General features: G+C 45.7%; 1 long non-coding RNA gene across 1 annotated transcript; it reads right to left on the bottom strand.

The window, feature by feature from the left end:
- Positions 1-1,323: 1,323 nt before the first annotated feature.
- LOC142601902 (uncharacterized) lies at positions 1,324-3,494 on the bottom strand. The gene is made up of 3 exons (XR_012835475.1): positions 3,431-3,494; positions 2,076-2,222; positions 1,324-1,431 (listed from the first exon to the last, which is right to left on the bottom strand). It is a non-coding gene; the product is annotated as an uncharacterized LOC142601902 (long non-coding RNA).
- Positions 3,495-15,891: the final 12,397 nt, after the last annotated feature.

The raw sequence follows: 15,891 nt of genomic DNA, 5'->3' as shown, positions 1-15,891 counted from the left end.
CACCAGCCTTCCCCTCCTCCCAGCACAACAGAGGGGTAGCCCCAGCCATCAGGGAAAGGCATTTCAGGGCCTCCCCTCCAGCAGGTCAGCTGGAATGAGCACAGCTCAGGGGCTGGTGTCTGGGGAGATCTGGGGACAAGGAAATTGAGAGTCCAGGATTTCAACCCTTGCTCTAACGAATCCTCACTCCAAAATATCTTTTAATTCACACTTATCTCCCTAAGCAGTAGCCTACAGGGTCTTTCTCTTCCCTTCTTAGATGAACAGCTGTTTGACATTGCATGCAAAGTGCAGTAGGTGTTTTGCTTTCTGAAGAGTTGAAAATAAACTGCAGCCTCACAACTCCCTAGTGCTTTACAGAGCAATCACCTCTGAGGCGGGAAACGTGGTCAAATCCCCTAGGCAGATGTGAAAACTCCTGAGGCTTCCTCACATCTCACTGTGTGCACCAGACAGCTGAGCCCCTGGGTCTGAAAGTGATGGCTTCGTCCTGATGCTGCCTCCTGGGGAAAACACTGAGCCACTCAGACAGGATGGGTAGCATGACAGCAACCTTTTTAAACTCAGAAAAATTGTGGAATAATTTAAACTGGGAGGGATCTATACACCTTATTTGGTCCAACCCCTGCTCAAAGCATGACTACCTTGGGTGGTAGACCAGGCTGCTCATGGCTGTATCTTACTGAATCTTGAACACCTTCAAGGATTGAATCATCATGTCCTCTCTGGGCTCCTGCTCTCCTGCTTGACCACCCTCTTGGAGAAGTTTTTTTTTCATATGTCCTATCCCTTGCTGCAATATGTGGCTGCTACTTTCTGCCCTTTCACTGTGGACACCTGAGAAGAGTTCGCCTCTTCTCCGTAACCACCACTGGTAATTAGACAAGACAAGACAGAAAGGAGATCTCCCGTTAGCCTTCTGAGGGTTGGAAAGGTGGGCTTAATAAAAAGATGAACCATTCACCCAGGACTGGTGCTCAGGATGTCTTGGCTTAGTGACTCACTCCAACACCATCCTCCCTGACACCATTCACAGGTAATCAGAGGAACGCAGCTCCAAAGTGTCCAGCTCTCACAGGAACAGCTCCTCTATGTTCCTAGAGGTCAGTTTCTCACTGCTACCATCTGGACACTCTGGAGCAGATTTTTTCCATGTGGTGATCACCTGCCATGAAGACCATGTTAGAAAATACAGGTGGTTCTTTGACATCTAAATGGCATTTTTTTAAAAAAATACACTGGATGTGATAAGTGTGGAGCAGATGGTCTCTGTGCTTAACCTCTCCAGCCATAAACTGGACGCTATAAGACTATCTTTCTCTTACCTTTATCTGTCTTCTCCAGGGACATTTTCAGTGTCTTTGGGAAAGGGCTGTCTTTTCTGAGTCCATACCGCGTTTAGCAGAAGGAAACTCTGGTCCTAGTTGGGTCCTGTGTGACATAAACCATAGAAGGTCAAAGCTGAGACTTTCTCTTCATGGTTGTTGCTGTAGCAGTGCTACCAGTGACTCACAAATCAATACGCTCCACTTCCACCAGGCTTTTCATGGGCAAAGGAGGTGTTTCCACAACACAGATATGGAGGAAGCCATGGTGACAGTGTGTGTAGGCGTGGGGCTCTGCAGGCACCTCAGCTGCTCCTTGTCACACCAACCACATTGTGCACTGGCATTGCTAAAAAGCGCTGGAGGACAATAGCTATTGCTATTTTCTCCTGTTGGGACAAGTACTGCCTTGTTTAAAAATCCACACCTCTATGCACACCGACACAATACTCCAAATCATTGCAATATGTGGACTCAGATGATATGAATCATATAAATATTCCTTTTTACTCGTTAAGAGATTTAAGCTCTCCCTTCCACACCCCCACCACTGTGTGCCCCTATATATCTGATAATAAGGGATTATAAAACAGTGCTATTATTCCGGTGGGGTTTGATTATTCAACATTGTACTGAGCCAAGTTATCAGAGCGATCCTGATGGACCAAAATAACTCTTTGTTTCTGATGTGGTGCTTGCAAAATGGAGCCAAAAATAGCTATTGGCTAGTTGACTTGAAATATTGCTGACCTTTCAGCACACCCAGCGAATCTGCTAGCGTAGAAATGCCTTTGCTCTCAATGTGCAGAGCCAACCACCCTCCACTCATCTCTTCCATTTGACTCCTGGTGAGCTTGGGTCCAGTCCCGTTTGCTTTCAGTCCTCCTGGGTCGCATGCTGAAAGGGAGAGAGATGACAGCTCCACCTGGGAAGATTGTCTGGTCTTCCAGGAGACAAGAGGTCTGTAAGAGCATGCCACCACCTGCCCCATTTCTGTGACTGTTTTGGGTGACCCAGAGGTAGTCACAACTGTAAATATCTTTTGAGTTGTTTCCTCCTCCATGCACGGAGGCAGACCTGGACCTGGATGCCAGATGGGAGCCAGGAGATCATTCCCAGTTCCACTTGGACAGGGTGTCCAGCTTTCTGACCCATGTGCCCCCTTTTCCTCCCCAGTTTGCACTTCTCCGTCAGCTCAGGACTTTGCTGGCCAAAGGACTGATAAACATCTAACACCCCTGAAGAGGCAAAGTGTGTTAAATGTTTATCAAAGCTGAGGTCCATGAAGCCCTGATCCCTACAACTAATTTCTTCCTATACGACCAACCTTCCAACTCTTCTCTTTCCCCTATGGTTTAAGATCCTCCCTTGATCAGGGACATCAGGAGCAAGTTCAGGCAATAGCCAGAGAAAAGGGGAGATGTGCTCCTTGTCCAGCGGTCTGTTCCTGCCTTGTCCCATGGAAGGGAACCAGTGAGCAAGTCCAAGAGGTAGGGAAGACCCTGTTGGGCTGACCGAGCCACACTCAGAAGAGAAACCTTGTGAGAAACAGCTCCAACTTTTCCCTGACCACCCTTCCCTGACTTGCCACAAGGCACACTGCTTGGTTTGCAGGATACAAAGTGATACAAAACACAACATCAAGCAAAAATATCTTTGCTGGCCATGTTAGAAGAAAAACGTCTGCTAATGCTGGATCTTAAGGGAAGTTCCAGCCAACACAGGCTGGACCCAGAGCTCTGGTGATGTTCAGAAGTGGTTGTGGGGAACTGAGAGTGCAACACTGCTTTAACAGTTTCAGGGCAACCTTCCCTGCAGTGCACAGAGCTCGTGGAAAGGAGAGACTCTTGAGGAATTCAGCTGTGAAATTCCTGCAATCCTTTCCTGTGCAAACTGTGATTATTTTGAAGGTTCACACATTTAGCTCCTTTTAGGGTAATTTTCACAGAGAAAAGTGGCCTTGATACAACACATCCATCAAATTTCAAATTACTCCTGCAATCATTTCATAAAATGGGCAAAACAATATGCTTTTTTATGCTTTATTCTCAGAAACAGTTATTTTAGGTTAACATTTTTTACATATACAGTAAATATCAAATTACCTGGCTCAGTCCGAATGCTCTTAATGTTACATTTCAGCCCAAACAGCAAAAGGCTGAGAACTGAACAAAAGGGAAAAAAGGCTCTTATAATCGGAAGCATCAGGCATGCAGCTTGAATAACAGGTAGCATTAGCAGGACAGCTTGTAGCAGAATGTCAATGGGCCTTTCCAAAGATGATGTATTCCTAAATGTGCTGTACAGTACAAAAGAAACAGCAAAAAGTAGGAACCTGAAAATATTAATAAATTCTACTGATTTGGATAATACTTACTGCTCTGTAACACTGCAAGAAGTGCACAGGTACTGGTCAGACACTGAAAAATACCTTACCATGAACCTGCTGGGAAGGGACTAGTCCTACTTTAAAATTAATTTCTAATGGTGTTGGGATCAGACTGGTTGTTTAAGGGACGTTCCTCGCCAGCAACAACCCCACTAACCTACCTCAAATTTGTTTTTATGTAGAAGAGACAAAACTTGGGGAAAGAGGGTGAGAGCAGAAAGGGATCAGCATATAACCTTTGAAACTCAGCCAGTTTTAAACCTGGGTTGATTCACATTGGTGCTGTGGATCACCATGGCAAAGTCGTTACTCCCTGCCTGACACCCCTGCTGACACCAGTAGGTATTTTGCTTGCAGAATACGAGCAGGAATGTGCAGCAGATAGATACTTCATTACAGACTGGATCTTCCATTAACCCTTTCAGCGGTTATGACAAATTCTTGCTTTACTGCTCTGATCACAAGTTTGTTCAGGAATTATCTGCAGCAGGATCTGGCTCAGGCAGCATTGATCTCAGATTTGACCTGCTTGTCTTTTGTTGCTTCATATCCTTATTTCATCATTCTTCAAAGAAAGACAAGTATATTTTCTCTGTAACAAGACCATCTCGTAGAGGGTTAGCATACAAAGGACAGATTACCGGAGAATCAAGAGCAAAGCCCTTTGGGACACTTGTGCAAATTGCAGCTGAAGCAGATGGTATTTAAACAGAAAGTCTGGGCAAAATTAGGGAGGAAAGAGGGAAACCACAGAGGACCTGGAAGGCAGACTGACAAGATCTTGTAGCCTTGGCAACACTTTCTCCTGATTGCCCACATCAAATGCAGAGGATAGGGCATGAAGGAGGTTCCTAATCAAGTGCCATCTTTGACGATCTTCTTCGTTTCTGCCATTCTGCTCTGAAGGGCTCCTGCCTTTCTCCCAGCCCGTGGAGAAATGGTGCAGATTTGCCTGGAGGAGCAGCGAGCAGCTTAACTACCAGAATAAATAACTCAGGACCTCCAAGGAGCTGCATGAAATCGTGCCGATGGCAGGACTGAAATATAAAGGACACACAAACACAAAAGTTTTCAGACCTAACTGTGGTCAGGGAGGGCTTTCTCTCTGCATACTTTGTTTGCTTACTCCCTGACCCATGGTGACATGCAGTACCTGGCCACTGGCTGAGCTGGAACCAGCAGCACTCACAGGTGGCCGTGCAGTGCACCAGCAGCTGGGAAGAAAGGCTGCTGCCAGATCTGCTGCTCAGGCATCAACGGGCTGGAAATAACAAACCGAGGCGAGCTTTGCCTTCAGCAACTGCCTAGGGAGGGACAGAAATAGTTTACTGAAGGTCTCAGGCTTTATTATCTCCAAGCACATTCAAACATAGTGATTTTTTCCTAAGAGAGATGGCTCCAAAACACACACAGCAAAGCAGAGTCACCCTCCCTTTAGTGCCTTTGGTAAAACTGATGGTTGAGATATGGAGCTAGCTCTTGGAAAGCAGGTAAAGAGGAGCCCAGAGAGGGCAAGTGTCCGGGCGGGCAGGCAGGTCCCCTGCATTAACTTCAACAATTTGCACACACCAAGCTGTTCTCTTTGTAGTCAATGGAGAAAAGCAGATGTTTGTAGAGGAAGATCTATCTCATCTTCAAGTAGATGTTTAAAATGAAGGGGAACAAAGAGGCTCACTACATAAGATACAAAGAAAACTACATGCAAAACTTGTGACATCAGGGGTCTTAAGGGATTTCCAAGAAAACTGAAAAGAACACAGAAATATTTTCTCTCTACCCTCTCTGGCATAATCACCTTGGGCATTACATGGAAAAACATTCATTTAGATGACAGAAAGACGTCATTTTAAAATTTGATATCTCTAAATTTCAGAATAAAACTTTCAGTATCACCTGCCAACATACTTAAAATGTGTAGCTTCAGTATTTTACCTACAAAAGTGTTTCTAAGGCTTTGTCTGCTAAAGAAAGCAGAGGATAAACAACCTGAACTCTAATGTAAGCAATTCTTATCACCCTGGGATTGAAGGAGAAGTAAATAAACAAGGAAGATCTACGGCAAGGGTAAGTGTTCAGGGGAAAAAAATGGGTAAATAAGGAGCTGAAAAATCTGAAAGAAGAAAAAAAAAAGATTTGGTTCTTTTCAAAATCCTCCTCAGCTTACACAAATCAGTTGAAGGGGATGTTTAGACAAATCAGTTGAAGGTCTCTTCTGCAGGCTGCAGTCCCTGCAGGACCAAGGAGCCACTGCTCTTCACCTCTGCTCTGGTACATATGGTCCAGCACCTTCTGGCCAGCACAACGATAAACATACTGCATGAAAGTTCCTCATACATTTGTCTTTCCTCCTTTAGTGACATCTGCCCTGATCTGCTCCTCTTCCCCCACAAGCAGCATTTTATCAGCAACATAGGTGAGCACATTTTGCATTCCACAAGTCCCAAATGGGGAATCTTGGTTGGCATCTGAGCTCTGATCTTCACTTTGGTCTCACCTTTAGGACTCTCCTGCTGCTCATTTTTACGTGTGGCTTACAGTGGCTGGGGGGTGCTCTGAGCACCCTGCCACACCTGCCCTCCTCCAATACTTTACTGCTCGAGCCACACACAGCTTCAAACAAAGCCTTTAAACCTTTTCTAAGAGCCAATATGGCTCTTAGAAACAAACACAACTCTTTTTTCCCTCCCGTTATGGACTACTGACATAGCTGTTCTCTTTCATTGCTCAGCCTATAGAGGAGAAGTATAATTTCACCATGAAAAGTATATTAATAAAATTTTTTCCACTCCTCACTAAACTGGTCTCCCATGTTAATGATCTGCAGTGTTAGATTTGAGTGTCAGTGTTCGCAGCGCCTGGAGCTTGGAAGATGGAGGATCCAAGGAAGGTGACAGGCAGGACGGCATGGGAGCGGGGGCAGAGGAGGAAAGGCTGCAAACACCTCCTGCAGCTCAGGGCCTGCCTGTACACAGCTTTGTGTGGCTTAAAATCCAGGGGGGAACTGGGGAGTCGTGCCAGCAGACGCTCACAGGCCCTGTGTCCAGTTTGACTTGGGACGTCAGCTTCCTCCCTTGCAGCAGTGGCCTGGGGCTGTCTGCATGGAAAAGGGGTTAAGGACATGAGCAATACCAAAAACGGGTGCTTCGTTAACAAGAGCAGCTGCGCATAGACCTATGTCGAAACAGCGAGCCAGGCAGCTCACAGCTGATGGGTACTTCTGCGAGGCCGAGCTGCAGCTCTGTTTCTGCAGATGGAGGATTCAAGAGCCCCGTGCATCCCGCTCTGCTTTCCCTCTCCTGCCAGTTCCTTGGGCACGCTGCCGCCAGGCAGAGAGCGTCCCTTCATTCCCTGGGCACCTGCACTGCCATACCCAGCATCTGTGTCCCTGTTCCCAAAGCAGGGTGACACCCCGGATGCCATGGGAGCAGGAGTAGAGCTGAGCTGTCACTGTTTTCTGTGTATCTTATCAACTCTTTATTTTTAAAATGTGAGAATAATATTTCTCTTTGCCTGTGCTGGGAACGATCTGGGTGGGTTTGCAGCGCTGCTTCTGGGAGAGCATCCAACGTCCTCTGCCGTGTTTGGAAAGGGTGGCTCCCGCCCCACCGCCAGGCCTGACGTTGATGACATTGGCAGCTGCGGCACATTTGGCCCACAGACCTTGCTCTCCTGGTTGGTTTTTGTCCCATCTCTCTTTTTTTCTTTTTTCCACCCAGCCACTTCCCTCCAAAACAAAGATAAGTGTCTCTCTGGCTGCTCCTCACGGTCCCCTCACGCATGTGTCCCCAAGTGCTGGGAGCCACCATGGTCCCTGTTTTCCGGTGCAGCAGCCAGCTGTGGGACACAACCTGAAACCCCTCAGGAAGCTCACGCCTGTACCCATTCCTCGCTAGCCAGGAATCGCCTGTTTTTAGCAGCTTTCTGCACCCCAGTGGCATGAAGGTAAAGAACAGCCTCTCCCCAGCCCAGGACTGATCCAGGATCCCACATCTCTCCGGTTATAATAGTGTGAAAACACTGAGTAACTGGCAGTCCACAGCAGCAAGAGCAGCCCCATCCAGGCAGTGGGAGAGCATCCCTGGGAGGAGGCAGAGAGCAAACACCGGTCAAGCAACCTGCAGCCTGTCCAGGACAAGGAGCAGGGGGGTAAGGATGGAGACGTGCTCTCTGCAGGCACACTGCAGTGAGGAAAACCAGAAAAAGTGGATTAGCTCCTACACCAATGGCTCTGCAAGGCCCCCCATGAGAGCATGAACATCCTGCCTCCCCTGAGGGGCTGATGCTGTGCCTAAGCAAGCACACACAGGACACCCGAGAGCCCCGAGCACTTCCGTGCCGGTGGCAGAAGAGGCCTTGCAGTCTGGCTGTTCACAGGGCTCTTGGCCACCTAGAGAAGACCTGTCCTTGCTGGTGCCAGTGTCTCTCATGGCAGCCCAGCTTTGAGTCACAGGAACTTTCAAGGGACCCTCCCAGGCCTTTTTCCCATACTGAGCTCTCCAAATAAACCATTTAAAATTCAGGTTTTGTGAGCAGAAGAGTACAAAGAACCCTTTCGCACAGAGAAGAATCAAAATGAGTCAGAATAAAAGTAAATAGTGTTTGCAATTCAGACTGCTGCTGCAAAGATGGTTTTCCTCTCCAGGTTTCCCCAGCCCAGCAGCTGTGTCTCCCTGCACAGAGACCAGCCCTTTCTGTGGACCAGCTCTCTCTCTCTCCATCATCTCCAAGGTGATGCGGCCATCCCTGCCCACACCAAGCAAACAGAAAGCTTTCTGCTCTGTGTCATCCCTCATAGGCTTTGTAGGAATATAACATAGGACCAGACAACTCCCTGTGAAAAAAACTTCAATCATCTGACATATCTCTGCTGCACCTCAGCACAGGTTTAGCCTGATACCTGCTGGTAGCTGATCCCCTTCACCAGTGTAAGCAGTTACCTGTGTTAGCTGCTGCTTTGAAACCACCTAATTCTCAGACATTTGCATTTCTCATGACAGCAAACCTATGTCCCTTCTTTCCCCAGTTTGGCACTCAAACCTGCACTGATATATAGTCCAAAGAGGTAAATCAGCATTGCTGCCCACCCCTCCTAGGCAGCCACTTCTCAGCATCTTCCAGGTGATGCACTGATGGTGCAACCACCACTGCTCGGAGCAGCTCAATGCCTCCAGGCTCATTCCTGTCTGATATGCCACATCAGCAACACCGAAAGTCCCAAATCTGTCCTTCAGAGTCATGGAGGTGGCTTAAAAAACTTGAGGTATGGTACACTGGGTTTGATTCAAAAATACATTCAAGTTCTTTTTAATTTGATGGTTTGGTTTCTGTGCAGTTAGGAGCAGTGCTTTATATTTTATACAACTCTGATAGCTGGAAACTTCTTTTTCATTTAAACAGAAGTGAAGCTTCTGCATCTAGGGACTGGGGTTTCAAGAAAACAATAGATATGAAAATCACAAGACTAGGTAACACTCTCATTAGTAACAGCCATTTTTTGAGAACATCAAATGGTTGGGTAGCCAAATGCCAGGTTACGAGATTCATGTAACGAAGGCATCACCCTACTCACAAAAACACACACATGTCTCATAATTCCTTTTTGTGTGCCATTTGGAAGGTTCCTCTTGTAAGGAAGATACTTACCTGGATTGTTCAACAGCTCAGGATTTGATTCCCAGCTCCGCTGCAGATTTTCTCACTGAGCTCAGGAAACTGATGTTCAAACTCTCCCTGCTTCAGTTTCCCCATTTGAAAACTAAGGAAACTAGTGATCTTTCAAAATGGCTAAGACTCTAAAACTATGTCTCATTCTATTCAAATTTCCAAAGAACTTAGAAAATGTCACATAGACAGAACTATAAATAACAAACCATTATTTTTTCATATGAACTTTGTCTCGAACCAAACTCTCCTCTTTGACTCACTGTCCTTAATTGACACTGGCATGTTCCTACCTTCACGCCTTTAATTGCTTCAATATTTCGTAACTACAAGACTCATAGAAATTAATTAAAATGGAAATTAAATGATAGCTTGCGGGAAGATTGCAATTATCATGATTTCATCTTTTACTGTTACATCCCATGGTACCAACAGGCCTGTGCAACAGGTGTGCCAATTAATAGCAGTCGATAGAGATGTCTGCAGTCACTTACAGCTCTGTGCTTCAGGTTACTCAGTAAATGCTATCTATCTTGTGCAATTACTGTGCAAGTACTATTCCAAGTCTCCAGCTCCATCAGATTGAGAGGTGAGAGAATGAGATTCTCATTCAGCAAGAAAAGAAGGAGAAACTTGACCAAAACAATGGGCAAACCTTTAAGAAACCTTACAAATGATTTTCCACATGGTAAACAGATGGCTGCTGAGATAGTTAAATGAAGCAGCATATTTAAAGTTTTATTTTGCCACCACACCTTCACTTCGGTCTGAGAATGGATCAGCTTTTCCATTATATCTGTGTATTTAGAGCTGTTGAGTTCAACATGTCTTTAGGCTGAAATTACGGAGTATCAAAAAGAATGTCAGTAATTAACTTGATTATGCCAAATCTGAAAACAGAGTTGGGGGAGTCATGTTTTTTCTTGCTTACCTAGAAATGGAAAAGAAAACACTTCTAACAGGGACATGAAAAAAAAAAATCACCAGGTCATTTCCAATGACTCTGAAATAAGTGCAGTTTATTGACAGTCATCATAAACCTCATCAGTCTTTTTGAGAAAAGGTAGTGGAAATCACCTTGGATCCCAGAGCTTGTGATCTTCACTGTCTGACAAGCCAGCGGAACAGCCGCAGCGCCGGCAGCATGCCTTCAGCAGGCGATAGCCCCAGCCAAGGGAAGCGTTTTCACAGGGAGCTGGCTAGAGACAGTGCACAGGGGTTTCTGAAGCCACTCACAGAATGGGTGAGGCTGGCAGGGACCTCTGGAGACCATCTGTCCAACCCCCTCTGCGGGGCAGGGTCACTGAAAGCAGGTTGTGCAGGGCTGTGCCCAGTCAGGTTTTGAATATCTCCAAGGATGGAGACACCACAACCTCCCTGAGCAACCTCTTCTGGTGTTCAGTCACAGCCAAGGCTGAGCTTAGGAGAGCGTGGGAAGAAACAGATGTCTTGTGTGCAAGACGTCTTTTGATAGAAATCTATGAATACAGAGTTAAAATTTCCTGGTTGCAGGGTGTGGAGAAACAGAGGTTCTGACTGCAACACAGTCCTGGAGATGCAATGGTGAAACTACAGGAGGTGAAGGTATAGATTCTGGCCATGCTGTGAAAGACTAGAGAAATAAGGAGACAGAATACGCAACAGAGTAAAAACTGGCGGAGTCATATTATTTTAAGGAATGATGGTCTACCACAACTGTGTTGGGCCCCTACTGCAAACTGATCTGGTCATAGACAAATATTGCTGTAATGATACCAGGCAGAGACATGCTGAAAGAGTCATATCGCTATGGGAGGGCCTCCTGCCCCAGCAGCAGCCTGGAAAGTAAGTGCAACTGGTGATGATATTTCTGACTGTCATGGCTCAGAAACCACTCAGGACTGCCAAGAATCAGGCTGAGTTAAACATTGGACAGGAAATAATAATACAGAGGTCATTCAGGTACATTAAAAAAAAGGACAATAAGGACAGAGCTGTTCTGTTATGTGGTGAGAGCATGGTAGATTAAAGGTAACTGAGGTATCTCCCCAAAACCAAGCGAATGGTTTGCTTGAGTGAGAACATTGATGCTGAAAATAACAGAGAAGGTGGGCTAGGTAATGGGAATAAAGACAACAAAATGAAATCATACCTAAAGTAAAAGCATAAATCTAAGATGTTGCTATGTTAGAGTCAGCAAATGTAGTGGGAGGAATGGACAGAGAATGAAAACAAATAATCTCCACTGGAGCCTTCTGGCATGTGAAATCATTGTCCTAGTAGCAAGGCTCCTCAGGGAAGTCAGGGCAGTCACACCTGACTCGGCAAGAGCCAATGTAGCACGTATATGCCTGGATGTCAGGATAGTGGGAAAAAGGGTATGAAAGGCACCCGAACACATTCTGTAGAAAGGAACTATTAAATATATGGATAAAATGGCATAAAAATGGAATAAAATTATTCTACTTAACAGTGGAACAGACTAACCTGACTGCTTCCATTTGTGTAAGATTTTCCAGCTATACATTTTATCAGGCTGGAGAGCAGCAAACTGTTCTTACAGAATCACACAGAAAATACAGAAAATGTTTAGGGCAGACAGAAATCAGCAGAAGGAAAGAAAGGCCATTTTTCTTGAAAGACAGTTCCTTCCAAACTGTGGCAATCCACCACAGAAACAATCCCCACTTCTAAAACTGCCAGAAAATAGACTTGTCTTCCTATTTATATTTTCTGTACTATTGTAGTTCAACAGCATTACTGTAGTATCCTGGATCCCACTGTCCACTGTTTGCAGGAGAACCCGAAAAGAGGAAGATGTCTCTTTATGGGTGTTTATCACAAATGAGAGGGCGAGAAGGGATAACTCATGGATATGCCAGGTCATGGTTTTTTGAGAAGGCCACAGAGGTCAGCATCAGTGATGTAGCCCTTGAAAAAGAAAGGGGACCCGCTTTTCTCCCTTGAGAGCTATGAAGGACCTCACAAGGGAAGCCAGGCAGGTCAGATGCAGTGGCACAGAGAAGAGTGAGGCATGAGAAGGATGCCAAGGGAGTGCCCTACTCAAAGCAATGGTGAGGACGGTGATCTCTGCAGCAGCAGCACGAATGGATCAGGGCAGGGCCACAGACCATTGTCCAGATCAAGCAGAAGGGGGCTTGCAAGGAGCAAAACACAAAAGAACGTATGTCTGGGCAGAAGCTTTGGTCCTAGCACGCCTGGATGCACCCTTTTGTAGAGAGGTCACAGGAGAAGAAATCCAGAGGGTTTAGTCATGACCTGGATGCTGAAGCCAAGAGAGATCAACAGCAAAGACTATGTGCTCTCAGCCATGGCCTCTGTGGAGGCAAGATGTTAGAGAGGTTGCTAAAGCAACTTAACCAAGTACTTGATTAAGCACTGGAGGACAAACAAATCCGACCAGGGTAGGCAGTCATTTCAAGTGGCAAGAAACTGAAGAGGCCTCTCAAGAACCAACGGCTGGACTGTGATTTACAGCAGTGTAGTAACAGCAAGATTTGGCCAAGTAGGATTAGTTGTTATCACCTTTTATCTGTCTCTATATAGAACATTTTTCCTGTGAATTGTGAAAGCTTTGGTGCAATAAGCTTTCCCTGATGTCTTCATTTGGTACTGAGGAAAGGGCTGAAGATGAAAGTACAAATAGACTTATAAAATGCAGTAGCCAGTCTACAACAAACAGCTTGCTCAGACATCATAAAACCCGGTGTGCCTTCCCTGCTGCACAGAGCCACCGGAGCAGTGCCAGGGCACTCTGGAGCCATTTACTCTTGTGCTACCACTGCACAGAAGAGCTCCACGTAAGAGCACTGAAGTGTTCAACAGGACCTACCACCCATGAAGTGATTGATATGTAAAGAGCCAACATTAAGACAAATAGTGGTTGAGAAATAAGACTAAAAACTTCTTAGGGAGCACCTATCCAGGGAATACTGGATCAAAGTGAAGGATGATGGACCGCAGGGGTTACCACAGAGCTCACATGGGGACCAATGTTTGGGGCCATGGGCTGAGTCAGGAGGTGGCTCTGTGCAAAACACCATTCAGAGGCCCAAACATGCACCTCTGCACCTTGGCACTTGCAGGGCACAAAGAGAAAAGCCATCACATTTATGCACTCCCATCTGAGCAAAACGAGACCTTCAAAGAAGCTGGCTGAGTTAGGATAAAATACCCGAGATGTTCCCCTCCCTCTCCCATCCTCACCCCCGCATGCAAGGAGCTGCCTCCTTGCTTCCCATTTTGCAAAACAAGGCAGGAATTTCCCTCCATCAGGAGGATGGGGCTCCTTGGTTTGCTGGGTTTTAGGAGCATAGACAGGCCTTGATCCAAACTGGTGCAGATTTCAAGGAAGCTTGGGATGTAGCGTCTCCATTCACATTCATTTTATATTTTTAACCAGAAAATGTTTCTAGTTAAGATGTCCTCTAAACAGCAAGTAAGGAAGGAAAAGGAAGAAAAATAACCCATAAATAGCTTCTACCTGAGCCTGTGGAATGGTAGAGAGCACGGGGACATGGAGAAATACTTCTCAGAGACACCATCATTAGATACTGGGACCTACCACAGTGCAGCCCATCCCACCACACTGCACTGGTGCAAACTGGGACTTTGCAAAGTCTAACTTGTGTTTCAAGGTGACAAGGGGTGGCCCTGAAATTCTGCCACCCCTACAGTCATCCTTGCAGCACGGGCAGTGTGGTGAGTTCTTCCTGCAGGAGCGTGGGTTGTACGTACAGCTGCAACCTTTAGCGCAGGGTACACAGGCAGCTCCGGCCACATTTCCAGCAGGTCTCCCAGAATAAACACTCAGTGCCTCTGAGTGCATGTGTCTGCTCATGGAAAATCAGCATTGGTGCCATAGCACTATCTATGTATGCCGTAATTTGTCCAGTCAAAAAAGCCTATTTTTGTAGGGCTGCTGAAAATGTGGCCCTTAATTACTGCTTTCAGCAGGGAGCAGGATTATCTGGTGGATGAGATTAACAGCCTTGTTACTCTTCGGGATGACAGGTTGGCCAGCTGGACTCCAGTCAGCAGTCCTGCCCTTAGTAACACTTTGTGCCTTCTCCAAAAGTAATAGTGCTGTTTTTGAAATTTATAGAAGAGTCTATTCCTTGTACTTTTGTAATCAGTTCTTTCTTGGCTCTTTTTGCATAAAACAGTAAAAAACCAAAACCCTGAAAACTTCATACTGTGGTATGGCCAGTGAAAACCCTTAATGCTGCTGTGGCATGAAAATTATGTATTTAGTCCTACAGAGATGGGAGAGAAAGGGAGAGTATGCCCAAGACCTCTCTCTCCATCACAGGTACCCCCATGGGAAGCAGAACCAAACTGAGGAGATATAGCCTGCCAGATGAACCCCGTCAAGGAAAAAAAGGGGGGAGAGAGGGGAGAATATCCACCTTTTTCTAATTGTGAATGTGTTTATGCATTGCCATGTCAGAGCAGAAAATCTCCCCTTCCCTGCCTTTTAATTAATATTTTCCAAAACCCTTGGAAGCTTTTGCATTGCTTTCCCTTCTTCCTCATTGCTTCCTCTTGGCCATTGTATGACATTAATGTGGTTTTTTTTTCTTAACTAGGACTCTTCTACTTGAATCTCTGCACAAGAATGGCTCCATACATGTCCTAGAAAAATCAGCATTTTTAGTTTCACAGGTTTTTGGTGTTGTTTCCCCCCCCATTCTTTAACTTCTCCAAACTGACATTTTGAAAGGTTAGACAGTGGAAAAAGGAAGATTTAGAAAGAATATCTAAACATTGTACTTTCCCTGGCAAGCAGATGGGGGAAAAGTTGAGGGAAGGTGGTGAAGAAAGTAGGGAGTGGAAAAGAAAAACCTGACTAAAAGGAAAAAAAAAAAATTATTTTGAAAATTGACAACTGGAGACAAAAATCAATATTTTCACATTTCCTGAAATTTCTCATGAAGTTGCTGTTTTGCCAAAAACGAAACTTTCCCATTACTTCCCTCCCTCTTGGCACAGCAAAGTATATTCCCATTGGAAAATATGTATGTATTGAGTCCAGGATGAAGAGCAAAACAATGCTGGAGCGCTGTGCCCAGGGAAGGGGGTGAGTTTGGGGTGGGCTGGGCTGCTGCCCTGCCCATAGGACAGGGGGCCAGTGCAGCAGCCGTGCTGCTTGCCAACACTGGTGGACTCGCAGCTTCCCTGACTGGGTCAGCAGTGCCAGGGTCTGGGAGACCCCTGCAGTAACCAAACAGCTGTAATTAAGGGGTACTGTTACAGCAAAATCAAATGTAACCAAGACTATTGCTGCTAAGAACAACCGTTGTATAGTCCTACCCCTGTGTTAGTTAATGTTTATCCAAACAATGTACTAATTAAGATGTGATTGTCAAGAAGTAGAAGCATAACTGATAAATTGTTAGTTTGACCAACAAACCTTGAAGAACTATTTGGACTTGCCAAAAGTACCAGGGAACTAAGGGAAAGGTAATTCCGGTGGGGGAATTGCAACCACCAACCCATGGACCCCAATTATACCAC

This window comes from Balearica regulorum, chromosome 5 (genome assembly GCF_011004875.1).
Source record: "Balearica regulorum gibbericeps isolate bBalReg1 chromosome 5, bBalReg1.pri, whole genome shotgun sequence".
Taxonomy (NCBI): domain Eukaryota; kingdom Metazoa; phylum Chordata; class Aves; order Gruiformes; family Gruidae; genus Balearica; species Balearica regulorum.
Note: the sequence above shows the minus strand (reverse complement) of the source record. Positions and strands in the feature narration are given on the sequence as shown.